The sequence below is a fragment of the Dendropsophus ebraccatus genome, chromosome 3 (genome assembly GCF_027789765.1).
Source record: "Dendropsophus ebraccatus isolate aDenEbr1 chromosome 3, aDenEbr1.pat, whole genome shotgun sequence".
Lineage (NCBI taxonomy): Eukaryota > Metazoa > Chordata > Amphibia > Anura > Hylidae > Dendropsophus > Dendropsophus ebraccatus.
In genome coordinates, this window is record NC_091456.1 from 794,522 (window position 1) to 801,911 (window position 7,390).

The following is a 7,390-nucleotide window of genomic DNA, read 5'->3' on the forward strand; positions in this document are numbered from 1 at the left end:
TGGTGGGAGTGGCGGAAACGCTGGAAGCTGTGCCATTGCAACTCCAGATGGGGTGTGGGTGGAGGACTCGGCCGAGACCCCTGCAGGCACTGCTCTCTCCTCTCCGGTGGAAGTGCTGGGACCGCTGAGCACCTTCACTCCTGGCGCTAGGTGCATATGCCAGGTGGCATTCGCCTCCACAATGGTGGTGGTGGCGACGTCCCAGACACCCGGAGGGCTTGTGGACCAGGTTACCGTGGACACAGGCTTTGCAACCACCAGGGTGGCCTCTGCTGGTGTGGGTGGTACCTCTAGGGTGACGGTGGGTACCGCTGGAGTTAGCATAACTGCTGGAGCTGGGACAGTAGGAACCAGAGCAGGCGGAGCCGCTTCTGCAGCTACTGCTGGGGCTGAAGGGGGAGAAGACGCTGGTTCAGCCGTGTTGGAGCTGGGAGCACCTCTATCAGAGTCTGGGGGCGGTAGCGGCAACAGACGTAGGCCCTCTGGGGTCTCAGGGAGGGCTACGGAGGGTCTGTGGGGGTCTTCTGACCAGTCCTCTTCTGGGCCGCTATAAGGTGGGGGCGGTACCCTGGTGACACCGGCGGCCCACCACCCTCGGGGTCCCAGCATGGGGGTAAACTCTACCTGTTCTCCTGGGAACAGGGAGTGTAAGTGTTCTGGCAGGTCAGGGCGTTTCACTGAAGCCCGGTTCACGAAATACCACTTGGGCCTGTGGTTATCTTCAATAAACCCATACCCCCGGTCCCGAGTGAACTCACGTACTGTCCCTTGCAGCCGTAAGGGGCGTGTGTCCTTCTCCGTGGGCTCCTTCAGCCTCCGGCGGATCTCCCGCTCTCGGTCTAGTCTCTCCTGGTAGAACTGCCGATACTTTTGGTCGGTGTCTGTGCTTGGCCGCTGTCGGGGCTGGGTCCCCTGGACTGTGTTGGCTTCCCGGATCTCAGTGAGGATCTGCTGCAGGCAGTCTTCGTCCCCAAAGCACCATTTAGGGATCACGGATTCCTCCGGGCTCGGTGGCCGACCGTCCATCAAACGGGGCTTTATCGATGCCCCTTCCTCCCTGGGTATGATAGGAACTTGGCGCGGTGGAGCCTCTAGCGACCCTGCCTCGTCTGGGTCAGCTGTCTCGAGCGCTGCATCCAGAGGCATACTAATGCAGACCTGCTCCGAGGAGTGAGGGGCAGGCTGCGGCTATGGCATGCCGTCCGGGTTGGCGGACATGGCGAATGCGGGAACTCCGGTCTCGGGTTGCTGCTTGCTCGCCATGCTGCTCGCTACTGAACCCCCTCCTCTTCCGGGCGGTCCAGGCTCCGCCCACTTCCTGTGTGGGACGGAGGTGCTCTTTTTCCTATGAGGCTGGGACTCACCCAAGATGGCGGCACACAGTGGACTCCGGAAGCCCTGTCTTTGCAGACCTCTAGGAGACTTGACGGGAGACCGTTGCTGTTGTGGTGCTGTGTAGCTGCTCTGAGGTGAGGCGGGACTTACACTTTCCCACGCTTCAGCGGAGCTGTAGTTAACCCATTGAGGGGCGGTGCGCTGCAACTGTGACGCAGCAAACAACTCCTTCTTCTCTAGGATAGTGGCAATGTCTCTGAGAGCACAGTAAAGGTGGCACAGTGAAACAAACATGGTGGCTTGTAAAGTCTCTTTCAATAAAGCAAGGTCCATGCTGTACATCTGTAAATCCACACACAGGGAAATGGGTTCCATCTTCCCCCTCTTTTAAGCAAAGTTTCTCTCAGGCGAAACAGTTCAGTAAAACAGTAGCAGAAACACTTTAGCAGTCTTTTCTCACAAGCAGCATACAGTTAAAGTCTCTGTGGATACAGGGTTCCCCCTCTTTTGCAGTTAGCACACACTTGAGGGCAGTTTTCTCACAGCTGAGGTGTTGGTACTTTTTGACAGGCACACAGCCTATCCTGTTCGTGACGCCAATAAAAACATGCAGCACACCGGGGTCTGTGGGAAGAGAGTGAGGGGAATGAGGAGAGGATGATGGTGATAGTAGTCTCTCCTGGGTGTGCCTCTGAGCTCTTCTGTGAGGGGATGCACTGAGGGCTGCAGGGGGAGAGTGTGCTATACCTGCAGGATGGCTGGAACTTGTCACGGTCACAGGTGGGCACGAGGGCTTCTGCAGGTACAGGGGGACTCTCTGGCGCTTCCCTGGTATCACTCTCTCTTCTGTGGCTGCTGCAGAGGTTTCTGTAGGGGGGCTGCACCCGTGTGTAAGGTGGTCAATGATGTGGACCTGTAGTTCCCCCGGGGCCAACCCCAAAATACTGCTGCCTGGTAATATGGCCCTTGATGGTGGTGTGGTGCAGGTGGACCAGACAACAGGGAGACAAGGAGGGAGGCAGTGTAACAACAACTCCTTTACTGTTAGTCTTGCAGGTGTTATACAGTCCTTTAGCATACAGCGGTGAATACTGGCGGCTTTGACTGGGTACTGTACTTGTGAGAGCCTGGTGGTGGTAGAGGGACGACCTGCCTTAGGTCCTGGTCTGCCAGTACGTGTGGGACGCTGGTGAGCACTGTGATCCTGTGGACTTCTCCCCAATGGCGCTTGAGTCTGCTTTTCCCTCCCTGTCTGCTAGGGAGCTTCCTGCAAAATTACTGGGCCGGGCCTTAGGCCACAACTTTCGGGTCCCAGAGGTATCCAGGGGTCCTAGTCAATCCTACCCCCCGAATGTCAGGAAGATGGGTGCCGAGGCCTAGGTTAGCTCGGCTCCCCTTACAGCCAAGTCTCTCCACTGGGTGTCTGTCTTTAGGATTCCCACTGACTGTATATGTGCTGGCCCTTTCCTGAGGGGGCACCTGACAAACTGTCTCTCAGGGTCTCTCTTTCTCTCACCTCCAGCTGTCTGTTCTCTTGCTGCTCTGTGTAAGATCTTTCTCCTTGTTCCCCTCAGCAGCTTCTCTCTCTGTGGTGATCTCCTGAGGTGATGTTATTCCCTCTACAGCTGGTCACTTGTCTCCTGTCACTTGTCTCACTGGTCTCTTGTCTCCTGTCTCAGCTAAGCTCTGCAACAGCCAGCCTTATATAGGGGGCCGATCTGCATAACCACACCCCCTTCTAGCAACTTCCTAAGCTTACCACACCACCTAAGCAGTTCCCACTAAGGTCAGTAGGTGTCGCTGTTGTGTAGTGTGCAGTGTAAGCATGTAACCCATCTCTGCCTGCCAGTTACTGGTACAGAGAAATACACAGAATAGTTGAACATAAGACATGTTACCTCCTAGAATAGACAATAAACTGCTTGTAGAGAGGTGCCATCCTCAGCCCAGCCACAGGAACCATGCTCTGGTATACTACATATACAAGCACCACTACAACTACCTCTCTTGTATTCAGCACTTGCAAGTATCTCAGCAGCACGGATCCAGTGAAGAACTTAAGTCTGTATCAAGATAAGCTGTACAGTAAAGCTGTTGTATTTCACTGGGACTCAGTCTTCCTTGCATCAGCACCAGCACCTATACACCTCTTTTACACACGTTGGGTTATTTTTCCCCTTTCTGTGGGTGGCAGTACCGATAGCCTGGGGGGTCATTTGCTACTCAGGACTACCGCGACAAGAGCCGAAGGGACCTATCACAGCCCGGCAGGTTACCAAGTATTTCGGGGAATCGTACAGACCGCCCCTACATAAAGCAGGTACTGGCGCCATGACAACCATCATCACCGTCCGTGTACTGTAACAGTGGGTGCTAATCTAATACCCCACCTAATCACCCACATCCTGGAGGTGTGGGGACATGGTGACACCATAGTGGGGCTTGCAGGTGATTGGACAGCTGCAAGGAATTATGGATCACCCCTTGCTCCCGCCAAGTGACAGCACTGTAACATGTGCAGCCGCTATGTGTAGCCAATTATGGAGGAAATCGCCGCAAATCTGGAATAGCCAGATTCACTCTAGTTTCAATAAAAAAATTTTTTTAACCCCTTAGTGACCGCCATGCTGCCTTTTCACGACGGCCACTAATGGACTTTATTCCAATGCGTACGCCTTTTAACGGCGGATGTATCGGAATAAACTGCCGCCCGGCGGCAGCAGCAGAGCTGGGGGGTCAGCGGTCAGTGTGACAGCTGACCCCCTCCTGTAACTACCCGGAGCGGAGGATTCTCCGCTGCGGGCAGTTTAATATGTTAAATGCCGCTGTCAAAGCATGACAGTGGCATCTAACGGGTTCCGGTGTGTACCGGACGGCGCCGCAGGTCCACTTACGTGATCGGAGGTCCTGCGGCGCCGTCCGGTCCCCTGATGTCGTCATGGTAACTCCGGGGGCCTAATGAAGGTCCCCGGGCTTACCATGGATAAGCCATCCTGCTGACAGGGGTGGCTGTGGCTACTGCCTGTCAGCAGGATGGTCCCATTATACAATACACTGTACTGCTGAAGCCGTACAGTGTATTGTATAATGTGATCAAAGTGTTACACTAGTGTACAGTAATGTACACTAGTGTAAAAAAGTAAAAAAAGTGCACCAAACAATCCCCCCAGCCCCCCCCATAATAAAAATGCATTACATTCCCCATATACAATAAACCATTACATAAAAGTGATCAAAAACACAAATCCTATACATATTTGGTATCACTACGTCTGTAACGACCCAATCTATAAAATGATATTAATAATTATATCGCACGACACACGCTGTAAAAAATAAATAAAAAAACAGTACCAGAATTGCTGTATTTTATCAATCGGCTTTAGAAAATACGTCATAAAAGAGATCAAAAAGTCATATATATATAAAACTTGGTATCAATAGAAACTACAGATCTTCCCGCATAATATAAGCTATAATTAGAAGGAGAGAAGTGCACTAAATAGTAAAAGATATACAAGTTTATTAGATATGCTTTAAAAGGTATCTTACATACAAACATATAGGTATGAACAATAGATAAATCTCCAAATGTAGTGAAGCCAAAAGAAGAGCAATGCGTCAGTCTGTATAGTAGTGTCTAGAAACCATCCGTCAATTGTCCACAGATCTAAGTTCCACAATTCAAACACTTCACTGAGAATCCTGACAGCTCTCGGCTACAAACCAGTGTCAATACACTAGGGTGAATATTACTCCTACCAAAACCACAATAGTCGGTCTGGACCAGGAGAGTGTTAGACCATATAACCCATAGAAAACTGTCTCGCCCAACGCGTTTCAGTAACCAAGTATGTTACGTCATCAGGGGCCGTGGGGTCTAGGTCGACATATGTATAGGTCAATAAGTCATGTCACATATAATCATATAGTCATAGTCATATTTGAATGCGCCGATCACTGAATGTGACATGTGTTGAATTAAGCCGCAATACTGTACTCACTGTGCCCCATCGTTGGCGACCTTTGGGATAATGTCCCACCCAATAAGGTTATACGAGTGGACACTGTATAATGGAAGGAAGTGGTGTAAGTGTATGCAGACATAATAGCCATATACCGCCATAACTGTGAGCTGCTATACTTACTAAATCCCCACATAGGTCTAGCAAGGCACAAGACTGTGTACGTCTAGGCGTTTTACCTATGGATGGAACGTACATCAAAGTCAGGTGAGTGTGTGCACAAAAGCCACAATCAGATTAAACGTACTCTGGTGGCCATGGCCTATTACTTACAGTGGATGAGCGGCGTGGAGAAGTGTTCCTGACATCTGCGTCGGCAGAGTGCCGGGAGTGCCGACGGCCGCTAGAACTAATAGCCGCCGCGTGGCCCTGCACGTCTGACGTCACAGCCACCTCAGACGCGCGCCCGATGCTAGTCCCTCCCCCTTGCACGCTCAGGGGGAGTGTCCGGCCTCCGAGAATGAGCGCGAGTGCTGGAGCTCCGGCCCGAGTGGAGCTGTCCAGGTGCTGTAATGTGAAATATCCATCAGTGGCAGCAGTAGCTTTCACTGATGTAGAAGACGGGATAATGTGAGTTAGGGTAAACTGTATGCGTAGTATCTGATACAGTGGGACACCTAAACAGCAAAAATGCCAGTAAACTGGTAGTAAAGTGATGGCTGCGGAAGACAGGACTTCTGGGGGAACCTTAGAGCAGATAGTGACTTATGGGGCAGGTTATATCTGAGGGATGCACAGCCTAGAGTAGCCTGTGTGTGAAAAAAAAAAAGGGGGGATGCCCTAGTGGGTACCAGGAACTCTATGGGAGTGTGTATATATATATATATATATATATATATATATATATATATATATATATATATATATATGAATATGAGTATCCAGGAACATAACTGGGAAAGAATGGCAGGATGGGTGCCTATGTTGCCCTGGTTTATTCCTGTCCTATATCCCTATGCCTATGTGGGGTGGTCGCCCTAAAAAGGACGGTCCCACTCTGGAGCCTAATCTATAGCTAGCCCTAATATTGTCCTGGTCTATTACTGGCTACTAACTGACAAAAGGTCTACTAAGACCTTCCCTCTCTACCTGTAAGAGCCAGCATTCTACATACCAATGGGGGGGTAGAGAGTGCATAGGCTACTAGAACCACAAGCTACTGCTGCCACTGATGGATATTTCACATTACAGCACCTGGACAGCTCCACTCGGGCCGGAGCTCCAGCACTCGCGCTCATTCTCGGAGGCCGGACACTTCCCCTGGGCGTGCAAGGGGGAGGGGCTAGCATCGGGCGCGCGTCTGAGGTGGCTGTGACGTCAGACGCGCAGGGCCGCGCGGCGGCTATTAGTTCTAGCGGCCGTCGGCACTCCCGGCACTCTGCCGACGCAGATGTCAGGAACACTTCTCCACGCCGCTCATCCACTGTAAGTAATAGGCCATGGCCACCAGAGTACGTTTAATCTGATTGTGGCTTTTGTGCACACACTCACCTGACTTTGATGTACGTTCCATCCATAGGTAAAACGCCTAGACGTACACAGTCTTGTGCCTTGCTAGACCTATGTGGGGATTTAGTAAGTATAGCAGCTCACAGTTATGGCGGTATATGGCTATTATGTCTGCATACACTTACACCACTTCCTTCCATTATACAGTGTCCACTCGTATAACCTTATTGGGTGGGACATTATCCCAAAGGTCGCCAACGATGGGGCACAGTGAGTACAGTATTCCGGCTTAATTCAACACATGTCACATTCAGTGATCGGCGCATTCAAATATGACTATGACTATATGATTATATGTGACATGACTTATTGACCTATACATATGTCGACCTAGACCCCACGGCCCCTGATGACGTAACATACTTGGTTACTGAAACGCGTTGGGCGAGACAGTTTTCTATGGGTTATATGGTCTAACACTCTCCTGGTCCAGACCGACTATTGTGGTTTTGGTAGGAGTAATATTCACCCTAGTGTATTGACACTGGTTTGTAGCCGAGAGCTGTCAGGATTCTCTGTGA

The 7,390-nt window shown here is 51.1% G+C and overlaps 2 long non-coding RNA genes across 2 annotated transcripts; one reads left to right on the forward strand and one right to left on the reverse strand.

Annotated features, from left to right (window-relative positions):
• Nucleotides 1–5,086: 5,086 nt before the first annotated feature.
• Nucleotides 5,087–5,714, reverse strand: LOC138786896 (uncharacterized). Its single transcript, XR_011362249.1, has 3 exons — nucleotides 5,634–5,714; nucleotides 5,484–5,539; nucleotides 5,087–5,402 (listed from the first exon to the last, which is right to left on the reverse strand). It is a non-coding gene; the product is annotated as an uncharacterized lncRNA (long non-coding RNA).
• A 999-nt stretch (nucleotides 5,715–6,713) lies between these two features.
• Nucleotides 6,714–7,078, forward strand: LOC138786897 (uncharacterized). The gene is made up of 3 exons (XR_011362250.1): nucleotides 6,714–6,785; nucleotides 6,880–6,935; nucleotides 7,017–7,078. It is a non-coding gene; the product is annotated as an uncharacterized lncRNA (long non-coding RNA).
• Nucleotides 7,079–7,390: the final 312 nt, after the last annotated feature.